The sequence below is a fragment of the Hyperolius riggenbachi genome, chromosome 2 (assembly GCF_040937935.1).
Source record: "Hyperolius riggenbachi isolate aHypRig1 chromosome 2, aHypRig1.pri, whole genome shotgun sequence".
Lineage (NCBI taxonomy): Eukaryota > Metazoa > Chordata > Amphibia > Anura > Hyperoliidae > Hyperolius > Hyperolius riggenbachi.
The window spans coordinates 62,252,925-62,266,595 of record NC_090647.1 but is presented as its reverse complement, the minus strand read 5'-3'; the positions used below and the strand labels follow the sequence as shown (position 1 = coordinate 62,266,595).

Here is a 13,671-nt window from a genome sequence, read left to right as displayed (position 1 = left end):
ATGGGGGAATGATCCTCTGTCCCACGTCCATATGGGATTTGCCTTCTTCCCCAGGAGAGACTGCAGGTTTTGAAGCTTCTGGCAAAGTTGTGTGGCTACCACAGTGCATGCTGGAAGATGTCGTCCATAGATGTGAGTACAAAGATCCATGACTTGCCTTGAAGGTCATGATGACCACACATGAGCAGTGCCGGATTTAGGCCAAGACCCCCGAGGCAATGGCCTAGGGCACCACAGGAGCAAGGGCACCAAAGCATCAGGCTAACCTGGTGCAGTATTTGCAAGCTTGCAAATGCTGTCTGCAATGCAGGGTGATCAGGCGAGCACTTGACCATGGTACTCTGCTGCTAGTTGCCTGTACAGCGGCCACCTTGCTCTCTGTGCATGTTGGCATTGTGGCGAATGGCTATGGACTTGGCAGAATTGGAGACGAAGGGGAAGACTGAGGCTCCCTGCACACTGCGTGCGATTCTGATTTTTAAACGGTTTTTACATCCGATTCTGTTGATTGTATTCAGGGAAAATCGGAATTGCAAATCGGAAATGGAATGGCGATCGCAAAACAGATTTGCAGTGTGCAGGGACTAGGGAGCCTTAGGGTGGCCACTAATCATTCAATCTTTTTCATCCAATCTTACCATTTCTATGGTACCATTTCTATGTAATATAAGGGACTGCCTATAGTATCTGTTCAAGCATAATCACTCTTCTACTACATAGATTTGGTAAGATTGGATGAAAAAGATTGGATTGTTAGTGGCCACCCTAAGCTTCTGCACTGGAGATGAGCGGAGAAGTGAGTGACACTGATGGCTGCTGCGGTGTGGAGGCGAGCTGGCTACCTATACTGAAAGGTGGGAGTGGGAAAGGGAGGGATTAAGGGAGTCATCACAGGCGACCTATACTAGAGGTAAGGGACTACAGAGGAGGTAACTTAAGGAATGAAGAGATAAGATAACTCTCTCACTGTGTGGAGGTAAGTTTTCTCTTGCCTTATTATCTCCAGCATGATCTTAGTGAATTGAGGCCAGTGTCACTTAAACATAACTAGGCAGCGTTACCTGGCTTCTGTGCTGGCTGGTCTGGCTCTCTGCTGAGTGGGCTGGCCTGCTGCCAGGTTATCTGTCAGTTCCCCCATAGCAATCCCTGACCTTCTAGTGGACCCCTTCCCATGCTCCCATGGGCCTCCCATTGAGGCACCACAACTCCCAGCATGCCCCCATAGAAGAACCACAGCTCTCTTCATAAAGGCATCACAGCGCCCAGCATGGCACCACAGCAGCCAATATGCCCACATAGAGGCACCACAGCACTCAGCATATCCCCATTGATGCACCACAGCTCCAATCATGCCACCATTGAGGCACCTCAGCTGACTCTACCTAGGGGCACTGGCGTTGTGACGGGGGTGCGGGGGATGCGACCCGCACCAGGTGGGGTGACCCCAGCCGCCCTAGAGGGGGTGCGCTGCATGGAGGGGAGAGCCGCAGCCGCGGGGAGCCCGACCTCTCCCTCCCTCTCCCAGGGCTGCCCTCCGTGCTCCCCCCTCCAGAATTCATACAGCAATGCGCAGGGGAGCCGGTATACTAAACGACTCACCTCCCTGCGTTCCCATCGCCGCTCAGTCGCCGCTGGTCTTCTCCTCTCCGTATACGCTGTTACACACACTGCTTCCGGCTAACAGGCTGTATGTTGCTGTATGAATTCTGGAGGGGGGAGCACGGAGGACAGCCCTGGGAGAGGGAGGGAGAGGTCGGGCTGCCCTCCCCGCGGCTGCGGCTCACACCTACCTATCTAACCTATACTGGGGGCACCTACCTATCTAACCTATACTGGGGGCACCTACCTATCTAACCTATACTGGGGGCACCTACCTATTTAACCTATAATGGGGGGCACCTACCTATCTAACCTATACTGGGCAGCACCTACCTATCTAACCTATACTGGGGGGGGGGTACCTACCTTATCTAACCTATACTGGGGGGCACCTACCTAATCTAACCTATACTGGGGGGCACCTACCTAATCTAACCTATACTGGGGGGTACCTACCTAATCTAACCTATACTGGGGGGCAGCTACCTATCTAACTTATACTGGGGGCAGCTACCTATCTAATTTATAATGGGGGGCACCTACCTAATCTAACCTATACTGGGCAGCAGCTACCTATCTAACCTATACTGGGGGGCACCTACCTAATCTAACCTATACTGGGCAGCAGCTACCTATCTAACCTATACTGGGGGGCACCTACCTAATCTAACCTATACTGGGGGCAGCTACCTATCTAACCTACACTGGAGGCACATACCAATCTAACCTATACTGGGGGCAGCTACCTATGTAATCTATACTAGGGCACCTACCTATGTAACCTGTATTGGGGGCACCTACCTACCTAGCCTATACTGGTGGCAACTATACTGGCTACCTATATCGGAGGCACCTACCTAACTAACCTATGCTGGGGGCAACTATTCTGGCTACCTATATTAGCCCACTGCCATACAGTTACCCCCACCCATGTCATGTCCACACCCATTTTTTTGCCGCTGCGTGCTTCGCTTTTTTTTGGGGGGGGGGGGGGGGTGTCGGTGAATTATCCGCACCGGGTGTCAAACACCCTAGCTACGCCACTGCCTAGGGGACATCCGGGACACCACAGAATAGATTTAGGGCATGTGCCACTGATCTTTGGGCCTAGCAACGTCCCTGTTTTTACTGCTGAGTAACTGCACCACGTGTCAAGTGCTGACCCAGGTGTGATTAAAACGCTGACATTTGACTATGTTTAATTCTATTCACGGCATATTGAAGGATCAGTAGCACTCTAAATGTGTCCACTTATGTGATAGAACAAACGCAGGTACAAAAATATGAAAATTGTGTTGCAAATGCACAAATATTGCAAATGGAATTTTGCTAAAAGCATGATTGCATCACTTTGCATTTGCGTTTGCGCTTGACGATTCTTAGTGTGTGTGTTCCTGCAAGCCTGAAAACAGAAGTCAACTGCAGATCACCACGTCCAGCACATGTTCAAAATGGAGTGACCCCCATCACTACTCGGAACTTCTCCAAAACATTGCATTATTTACAAAAAGATGCATTCTCATTTTTTATCTTGTAGCCAAATTATATTTCAACACACGCCAGCTTAAAGAGAACCCGAGGTGGGTTTGAAGAATATTATCTGCATACAGAGGCTGGATCTGCCTATACAGCTCAGCCTCTGTTGCTATCCCAAACCCCCCTAAGGTCCCCCTGCACTCTGCAATCCCTCATAAATCACAGCCAAGCTGCTGACAAACAGCTTGTCAGAGCTGGCTGTGTTTATCTCTATAGTGTCAGTCTGCTGCTCTCCCCGCCTCCTGCAGAACTCCAGTCCCCTCCTGCATCCCTTCCCTCCCTGCTGATTGGAGGGAAGGGACGGGGGCAGGGACCGGAGCTATGCAGGAGGCGGGGGAGCAGCTGAGACTGACACTACAGATGTAAACACAGCCTCACAGCACGGCTGTGATTTATGAGGGATTGCAGAGTGCAGGGGGACCTTAGTGGGGTTTGGGATAGCAACAGAGGCTGGGCTGTATAGGCAGATCCAGCCTCTGTATGCAGATAACATTCTTTAAACACACCTCGGGTTCTCTTTAATCTGATCACCCGTCCTCCTAATCCAGCCTAATTCTCGTTACATTTGCTGACATCTCATAACACAGCAGTTCAGTCCTTATTTTGCCTGCTGTTGCGTAAAACAACATAATGTATTAATGTATTCCTCTTCTGTACTTCTTTGATTATGAACATGCAAATACCATATGCCGGAAAAAGTAAAAATACACACAGGCCTTTATTTTTAAAATATCACTGGCTCCGATAGTGGAAATTGTCATACACATTGCATCAGAATACCAATGTAAGTTAAAAAAAGCAAACACTTGCCACAACTTTATCTTTTTTCCTTCTTTTGTATTGCCGTTCGGTGTACAGTGTCCTCTGTCAGGGGATTGTAGCATTTTGCACCATGATGATAACACTCAAATCATAAAAACTAGGAAGTATCAAGACAGGACGTAAAAGGACATAAAACTGTACCTCCCAAAAAGGAACATAACATCAATAAAAAACTAAAGGCTGCAGGTTCAGGCAAGTCAATATGTACTCCAGAATGGCAAAAGATTCTTCAAAACAATTGGACTGACCCAACTGACCAACTGATCGTGTAATCTGGATGTCAGAGTTTGGCTATAATATAGCTGACTAGCAGTGCTGGGAGTCCAGAGTGGTTCTTTCATCCCTAAAGGGCACTCACCAATAGTATAGCCAAGTGCCATTTGGCTGAAGCAGTTCGTCAAACAGGATCTAATAACCTGACCACTTCTGAGTCCAATTTAAAGGGGAACTGAAGAGAGAGGTATATGGAGGCTATCATGTTTATTTCCTTTTAGACAATACCAGTTGCCTGGCAGCCCTGCTGATCCTCTGCCTCTAATACTATTAGCCATAGCCCCTGAACAAGCATGCAGCAGATCAGGTGTTTCAGTGGTTCAGACTTATAAGTCTGATCTGACAAGACTAACTGCATGCTTGTTTCTGGTTTTAATCAGATACTACTGCAGAGAAATAGACCAGCAGGGCTGCCAGGCAACTGGTATTGATTAAAAGGAAATAAACATGACAGCCTCCATATACCTCTCTCTTCAGTTCCCCTTTAAAATCTTTGGAGCTACATCCTTCTGTTATGCTGCCCTATCCTTCTGAATCAAGACAGCTCCAGCCTTTAGGAATTTATATCAAAACTAAAAAGCCACCTGTTTACAGTACTCTGGCATTGATGATAACATAACTTTTTTTCCCTGTAACAATTTTGTAAACCGTAACTATGTACTGTTCTGAGAGTCTATGCGCTTTCAATCCTAGGGAAGAAAAGCTCTTTACTGGGCATTCGACTACAGTATAGCCGAACACTTGGTATTTGTCTGGGCGATGGGATTTGGCTATAGTGGCACATAGTTATCCGTGGGACTTGCCTATAGAACTAGTTCGTTTTTGGTGTAGACAGGGAAAACCTCATTGTTGTGTTCAGTTAGGCGAGTTACAGATACAATAACTAGCAGTAAACCTACCACACACAAGCAGCGCAGTATAAGATCACCACGTGCACGCTACGTGCAGTCCTGTTGCGCAGCGTGTGCTCTTAACTTTATGCACTTTCCTTGTAATTGCTGCATAATGTGATGTAGCGCGATTGCGATACTTTACTAGTGTGGCTAATTCTACGTTATTGTGGCAATTACAAGGAATGTGAGCATACGCTAAGCAACAGGACCGCACGCGGTGTGCGTGCTAATTTTATCCTGCGCTGCTTGTGTGTGGTAGGTTTACTGCTAGCTAGTGAATCTACCTGCTAGTGATAGGCATAGGTAGTGATGGGTTAGTGTGAGTGATGGAAAGGGGAACTGCAGAATATTGGTAACATTACCCATCGCTCAAATGCTCCAACCCCATGTACACAAAGCAGAGCTAACACCTCTACTGCAGAGAACATTGCTTTCACTCTAATGAATGCAATGTACACCAACGCAAAGAATACATACTCAGAATATAAACAATGTAATGCATTGTGGTGGCATGATTTGTCAGCGGTTATTGCAGCACATTTTGTACGTAGATAGCTTGAAATTATGTGATCTGTAAAGGAAAGGACAGATGCCAGTTTACTTTAGCTCAACTAGGTGGCTTAGAGAAGGTAGACAGTTCCAGAACATCGTCTGACACTGGTTAATTATTTACACAGATTATCGAAAGTAATACACAATGAAGCTATGATATTCAACATTTGTATTGCATTATAATAAAGATTATTAATAAAGTGCACGTTTACGGGAGGAGCGAGGCAATAAACCTTTGGGTTTTTAAGGATTGTTTTAACTTCAATACAGACTAGTAACAGTGCTGCACTAATGGTCTCAGAGCTTGGTCTCTGTGTCAGAGGTAAGTCTCTGTGTCAGAGCTTGGTCTCTGTGTCAGAGGTAAGTCTCTGTGTCAGAGCTTGGTCTCTGTGTCAGAGGCAGAGCTTGGTCTTTGTGTCAGAGCTTGGTCTCTGTGTCAGAGCTTGGTCTCTGTGTCAGAGCTTGGTCTCTGTGTCAGAGCTTAGTCTCTGTGTCAGAGCTTGGTCTCTGTGTCAGAGCTAGGTCTCTGTGTCAGAGGTAAGTCTCTGTGTCAGAGCTTGGTCTCTGTGTCAGAGCTAGGTCTCTGTGTCAGAGCTTGGTCTCTGTGTCAGAGCTTGGTCTCTGTGTCAGAGCTTGGTCTCTGTGTCAGAGCTAGGTCTCTGTGTCAGAGCTTGGTCTCTGTGTCAGAGCTAGGTCTCTGTGTCAGAGCTAGGTCTCTGTGTCAGAGCTTGGTCTCTGTCAGAGCTTGGTCTCTGTGTCAGAGCTTGGTCTCTGTGTCAGAGCTAGGTCTCTGTGTCAGAGCTAGGTCTCTGTGTCAGAGCTTGGTCTCTGTCAGAGCTTGGTCTCTGTGTCAGAGCTAGGTCTCTGTGTCAGAGTTAGGTCTCTGTGTCAGAGCTAGGTCTGTGTGTCAGAGCTTGGTCTCTGTGTCAGAGCTTGGTCTCTGTGTCAGAGCTTGGTCTCTGTGTCAGAGCTAGGTCTCTGTGTCAGAGCTAGGTCTCTGTGTCAGAGCTTGGTCTCTGTGTCAGAGCTAGGTCTCTGTGTCAGAGCTTGGTCTCTGTCAGAGCTTGGTCTCTGTGTCAGAGCTAGGTCTCTGTGTCAGAGCTTGGTCTCTGTGTCAGAGCTTGGTCTCTGTGTCAGAGCTAGGTCTCTGTGTCAGAGCTTGGTCTCTGTCAGAGCTTGGTCTCTGTGTCAGAGCTTGGTCTCTGTGTCAGAGCTAGGTCTCTGCGTCAGAGCTAGGTCTCTATGTCAGAGCTTGGTCTCTGTCAGAGCTTGGTCTCTGTGTCAGAGCTTGGTCTCTGTGTCAGAGCTAGGTCTCTGTGTCGGAGCTTTGTCTCTGTGTCAGAGCTAGGTCTCTGTGTCAGAACTAGGTCTCTGTGTCAGAGCTAGGTCTCTGCGTCAGAGCTAGGTCTCTATGTCAGAGCTAGGTCTCTGTGTCAGAGCTTGGTCTCTGTGTCAGAGCTTGGTCTCTGTGTCAGAGCTAGGTCTCTGTGTCAGAGCTTGGTCTCTGTGTCAGAGCTTGGTCTCTGTGTCAGAGCTAGGTCTCTGTGTCGGAGCTTTGTCTCTGTGTCAGAGCTTGGTCTCTGTGTCAGAGCTAGGTCTCTGTGTCAGAGCTAGGTCTCTGCGTCAGAGCTAGGTCTCTATGTCAGAGCTTGGTCTCTGTGTCAGAGCTAGGTCTCTGTGTCAGAGCTTGGTCTCTGTGTCAGAGCTAGGTCTCTGTGTCAGAGCTAGGTCTCTGTGTCAGAGCTTGGTCTCTGTCAGAGCTTGGTCTCTGTGTCAGAGCTTGGTCTCTGTGTCAGAGCTAGGTCTCTGTGTCAGAGCTAGGTCTCTGTGTCAGAGCTTGGTCTCTGTCAGAGCTTGGTCTCTGTGTCAGAGCTAGGTCTCTGTGTCAGAGTTAGGTCTCTGTGTCAGAGCTAGGTCTGTGTGTCAGAGCTTGGTCTCTGTGTCAGAGCTTGGTCTCTGTGTCAGAGCTTGGTCTCTGTGTCAGAGCTAGGTCTCTGTGTCAGAGCTAGGTCTCTGTGTCAGAGCTTGGTCTCTGTGTCAGAGCTAGGTCTCTGTGTCAGAGCTTGGTCTCTGTCAGAGCTTGGTCTCTGTGTCAGAGCTAGGTCTCTGTGTCAGAGCTTGGTCTCTGTGTCAGAGCTTGGTCTCTGTGTCAGAGCTAGGTCTCTGTGTCAGAGCTTGGTCTCTGTCAGAGCTTGGTCTCTGTGTCAGAGCTTGGTCTCTGTGTCAGAGCTAGGTCTCTGCGTCAGAGCTAGGTCTCTATGTCAGAGCTTGGTCTCTGTCAGAGCTTGGTCTCTGTGTCAGAGCTTGGTCTCTGTGTCAGAGCTAGGTCTCTGTGTCGGAGCTTTGTCTCTGTGTCAGAGCTAGGTCTCTGTGTCAGAACTAGGTCTCTGTGTCAGAGCTAGGTCTCTGCGTCAGAGCTAGGTCTCTATGTCAGAGCTAGGTCTCTGTGTCAGAGCTTGGTCTCTGTGTCAGAGCTTGGTCTCTGTGTCAGAGCTAGGTCTCTGTGTCAGAGCTTGGTCTCTGCGTCAGAGCTAGGTCTCTGTGTAAGAGCTAGGTCTCTGTGTAAGAGCTAGGTCTCTGTGTCGGAGCTTTGTCTCTGTGTCAGAGCTTGGTCTCTGTGTCAGAGCTAGGTCTCTGTGTCAGAGCTAGGTCTCTGCATCAGAGCTAGGTCTCTATGTCAGAGCTTGGTCTCTGTCAGAGCTTGGTCTCTGTGTCAGAGCTAGGTCTCTGCGTCAGAGCTAGGTCTCTGCGTCAGAGCTAGGTCTCTGTGTAAGAGCTAGGTCTCTGTGTAAGAGCTTGGTCTCTGTGTCAGAGCTTGGTCTCTGTGTCAGAGCTAGGTCTCTGTGTAAGAGCTTGGTCTCTGTGTAAGAGCTAGGTCTCTGTGTCAGAGCTAGGTCTCTGTGTCGGAGCTTTGTCTCTGTGTCAGAGCTAGGTCTCTGTGTCAGAGCTTGGTCTCTGTGTCAGAGCTTGGTCTCTGTGTCAGAGCTAGGTCTCTGTGTCAGAGCTAGGTCTCTGTGTCAGAGCTAGGTCTCTGTGTCAGAGCTTGGTCTCTGTGTCAGAGCTAGGTCTCTGTGTCGGAGCTTTGTCTCTGTGTCAGAGCTAGGTCTCTGTGTCAGAGCTTGGTCTCTGTGTCAGAGCTTGGTCTCTGTGTCAGAGCTAGGTCTCTGTGTCAGAGCTAGGTCTCTGTGTCAGAGCTAGGTCTCTGTGTCAGAGCTTGGTCTCTGTGTCAGAGCTAGGTCTCTGTGTCAGAGCTAGGTCTCTGCGTCAGAGCTAGGTCTCTATGTCAGAGCTTGGTCTCTGTCAGAGCTTGGTCTCTGTGTCAGAGCTTGGTCTCTGTGTCAGAGCTAGGTCTCTGTGTCGGAGCTTTGTCTCTGTGTCAGAGCTAGGTCTCTGTGTCAGAACTAGGTCTCTGTGTCAGAGCTAGGTCTCTGCGTCAGAGCTAGGTCTCTATGTCAGAGCTAGGTCTCTGTGTCAGAGCTTGGTCTCTGTGTCAGAGCTTGGTCTCTGTGTCAGAGCTAGGTCTCTGTGTCAGAGCTTGGTCTCTGTGTCAGAGCTTGGTCTCTGTGTCAGAGCTAGGTCTCTGTGTCGGAGCTTTGTCTCTGTGTCAGAGCTTGGTCTCTGTGTCAGAGCTAGGTCTCTGTGTCAGAGCTAGGTCTCTGCGTCAGAGCTAGGTCTCTATGTCAGAGCTTGGTCTCTGTCAGAGCTTGGTCTCTGTGTCAGAGCTAGGTCTCTGTGTCAGAGCTAGGTCTCTGCGTCAGAGCTAGGTCTCTGTGTAAGAGCTAGGTCTCTGTGTAAGAGCTAGGTCTCTGTGTCGGAGCTTTGTCTCTGTGTCAGAGCTTGGTCTCTGTGTCAGAGCTAGGTCTCTGTGTCAGAGCTAGGTCTCTGCATCAGAGCTAGGTCTCTATGTCAGAGCTTGGTCTCTGTCAGAGCTTGGTCTCTGTGTCAGAGCTAGGTCTCTGCGTCAGAGCTAGGTCTCTGCGTCAGAGCTAGGTCTCTGTGTAAGAGCTAGGTCTCTGTGTAAGAGCTTGGTCTCTGTGTCAGAGCTTGGTCTCTGTGTCAGAGCTAGGTCTCTGTGTAAGAGCTTGGTCTCTGTGTAAGAGCTAGGTCTCTGTGTCAGAGCTAGGTCTCTGTGTCGGAGCTTTGTCTCTGTGTCAGAGCTAGGTCTCTGTGTCAGAGCTTGGTCTCTGTGTCAGAGCTTGGTCTCTGTGTCAGAGCTAGGTCTCTGTGTCAGAGCTAGGTCTCTGTGTCAGAGCTAGGTCTCTGTGTCAGAGCTTGGTCTCTGTGTCAGAGCTAGGTCTCTGTGTCGGAGCTTTGTCTCTGTGTCAGAGCTAGGTCTCTGTGTCAGAGCTTGGTCTCTGTGTCAGAGCTTGGTCTCTGTGTCAGAGCTAGGTCTCTGTGTCAGAGCTAGGTCTCTGTGTCAGAGCTAGGTCTCTGTGTCAGAGCTTGGTCTCTGTGTCAGAGCTAGGTCTCTGTGTCGGAGCTTTGTCTCTGTGTCAGAGCTAGGTCTCTGTATCAGCAGCACCACTCTTCCATGTGTCACTCCTTATTTGCTTCCTTCTTTTTCATATGCACCAACACCTTCTATATGTCCAGGTGCCCCCTTGGGCTGCAGCCGCCCATGGCCCATGCTGTTCGGCCTTTCCAGAAATCTGGCCCTGCGCGGTACTCTAGTAACATGGGTTTCGCTAATAGACCAACATCTGCTACTTAAATGTCGGAAGTACAGGTACAAATGCCATATGCTCTCTGCGCAGGGCAGTTTTAGGGCTTGTTCACACTATGAGCGTTTGCAGATTTTTTTTAAGTGCTGGCGATTTTGAAAATCGCCCTAAGAGCACTTGTGCCTTGATTTCCTATGAGATTGTTCACATAGGATTGTTTCGATTGCATGCCGTTCTCAAAAGGGCTGCCTGTACCATTTTCTGAGTGCTTTGGTTCAAGGTACCGCTTTGGTTGTAAGGTATAGGGAAATCGCTAAGCGCTTTAAAAATGTATAGCGTTTTCCTGAGTGTTTTTAAAGGACTTACGAGGCCAAAATCTGCCCCCAAAACATAAAAAAAGTTAACTACCTGCATGACTTTATAAGGCACGGAGGACGCCGTCCGCGCCCTCCGTGCCGTTCCGCCTGGTCCCCTCTGCTCAATAGCCCCCCCAAAGGCTGTGACCCCACGGCCCGGGTCGGTATCTTCAGCCTGCATAAAAATGGCCACGGCTGCACAGTCCGCATAGCCACTACTGCGGCTCCGCAGCTCTAGGGCCAACCCTCCGATCCACGCTGCCTTTTACATGGATCGGGGGGGTTGGCCCTAGAGCTGCGCAGCCACAGTAGTGGCTATGCGGACTGCGCAGCCATGGCCAGCTCCGGCGCCCATCTTTATGCAGGCTGCAGATACCGACCCGGACCGTGGGGTTGCAGCCTTTCGGGGGGCTATTGAGCAGAGGGGACCAGGCGGAACGGCACGGAGGGCGCGGACGGCGTCCTCCGTGCTTTACAAAGTCATGCAGGTAGTTAACTTTTTTTACGTTTTGGGGGCAGATTTTGGCCTCGTAAGTCCTTTAAGAATAAACACATTGTATTTATTCTTTTCCGGGTCAAAGAGTTCACTTCCTGACTGATATCAGGTAGTGAAAAAATCAATTGCTCATTAAAATCGCTTAGAAAAGTGCTTACTCAAAATCGCTCACTCGCTTAAAAAAACACGCACAAAAGCACTCATTGCTTGCAATCGCGCTTGCGATTTATAATGTGAACAAATCCTCACCAAGCTTAATTCGCTTGTGTGTCCTAATCAATGTAACAAGACTGCAAAAAGTTTTGATTACAGTATATGTAAAAAAACACCAAATAAATGCAACAATATCATCTGCTGTATCAACTGTAACAAATCCAGGTAGACAACCCACTTGCCAAGCGGCCAAATGAAAAAAAGTCAGGCCGACTGGGCCACCATGGAGTCTAACTAATCATCAGAAGAAATAATGTACACAAGAATTGTTATTTTCAAATTGTGTAACCAAATCTTGAAACAACCACATAGTTCAGCTTGTTATACGAAGCAAAAGTTCACTTCATCAAGAGTAGGGCATTCAATTGGATGAAATTTATAAACAGATAAATATGGTCACCTCACTGTCACCATAAAGCACCAATAGGTATTTACTAATCCTGGAGAAGACTGAAGACTGGATTTAATAAAATGTGCGTGCTATTACTAAGGCCCCATTTACACTTAATGCGTTATGTTGAGTTGCGTTGCGTCCCATTTTAGCAAATAGTATGCAATGCGATGCAATGTGACGCACGGTGGCGTAGTGGTTAGCACCCTCGCCTTGCAGCGCTGGGTCCCTGGCTCGAATCCCAGCCAGGGCACCATATGCATGGGGTTTGTATGTTCTACCTGTGTCTGCATAGGTTTCCTCTGGGCACTCTGGTTCCCACCTGCAGGCCGAAAACATACAGATAAGTTCAGGGGCGTAACAAGGTCCCACCGGGCCCCCCTGCAGAAATACTAAGCATCCCCTCCCCCCCCCGGGGGGCCCACTTGGGGCCGTTTTGGGGGATGGAGGGGTCGCAGCATGAGGGGAAAGCCATGCTGCACTTTGGCGGGGAGGGGGGACGGTCCCCCCCTGCTCACCTCGGGCTCTCCCCTCTGCACTCCCCTCCAGCGTTGAATAGTTTGTGTATGCAGGCGGTGGGCAGCGGCAGATACATACCTTCCATGCACTCCAGCGTGGATGTTCCTCCCCCTAGCCTCTGAGGCAACTTCCTGTTTATACAGGAAGTCGCGTCAGACACTAGAGGGAGAAACGTCCACACTGGAGCGCATGGAAGGTATGTATCTGCCGCTGCCCGCCGCCTACATACACAAACTATTCAACGCTGGAGGGGAGCGCAGAGCGGAGAGCCCGAGGTGAGTCCCCCCTCCCCGCCCTTCCACCTAAATTGGCCTTAAACTATGATACATACATAGACATATGACTGTGGTAGGGATTAAATTGTGAGCCCCTCTGAGGGACAGTTGAGTGACTAAAATATATACTCTTTACAGCGCTGTGGAAGATGTTGGTGCTATACAAATAATAAATAATCATAACAATAATAACTCAACACAGTGCAATGCATTAAGAGTAAATAGGGCTTCAATGTTTTCAATTCTCTGTATCATATCAGATCATTAGTGGGATTGCTGAAAGTCAAGTGAAACAGTGATTGTGCAATTTCAGTAGAGTACACTCGCCCACAAAAAAAATACTTTTTTCCCCAGAAAAATCCATGTTGAACAAAGTTTGCAATCCAGATGCTTCACATTACAAATGCATGACTGCCATCTCACTAGCCCTACAGTAATCCATACTAGGATCTGATATGACACAGGCAAGGCTGCAAATTTTTTCCCCTCGAAAAAAGACAATTTGCGATAAATTCAGGGAAGGTTTTCTGGACCACACAGGCTCCAAACTGATATCCACACTTCATGAATCAAGGTCTATGGATCGATATTGTCCAAGATTTTACCAAGGGCTGTTGTCAGATAGGCCTGAGGTACTTGTGTCAAATGATACAACCATACATCAAACTGATGAGCCATAGCATCCCCTCTCAGGCTGTCTGGATGGCAGACAACAGCAACATGCAGGAGTGATTGGCAAAGACATCACATAGCTTCTCCATAGAAGCAGTACGTGTAGACGCTCATCCTACCTGTTATGTGTCTTTAGTAAGCAGACTCCGTCTTGACTGAGGAATCGCATAGGCAAGCACAGGGTGTGGCATCAGATGCAATCCTGCAAAATAAACACATTGCTTAAAATTGGCAGCAGCCAAAGTGACACAGAATGGTGAACAATCAACAGTTACCCCTCCCTTTGTTCCAACTTCTATCTACACTGAGCAGTACTGTACTGTATACTGGTATGCAATGCATATAAGCAGGGTGCAACTAGAAATAACCGGGCCCCTCTGCTAAACTTTGGATGTGGCCCCCTCCCTCCCAAC

The 13,671-nt window shown here is 48.7% G+C and overlaps 1 protein-coding gene across 1 annotated transcript in view; it reads right to left on the bottom strand.

Annotated features, from left to right (window-relative positions):
• Positions 1-13,460, bottom strand: part of CNTN5 (contactin 5) — a 1,437,092-nt gene extending 1,423,632 nt beyond the window's left edge. Inside the window, exon 1 of the mRNA XM_068266844.1 lies at positions 13,378-13,460. The gene's annotated coding sequence lies outside the window, so the exon portion shown is untranslated. The remainder of the gene's footprint in view (positions 1-13,377) is intronic.
• Between the last annotated feature and the right edge of the window lie 211 nt (positions 13,461-13,671).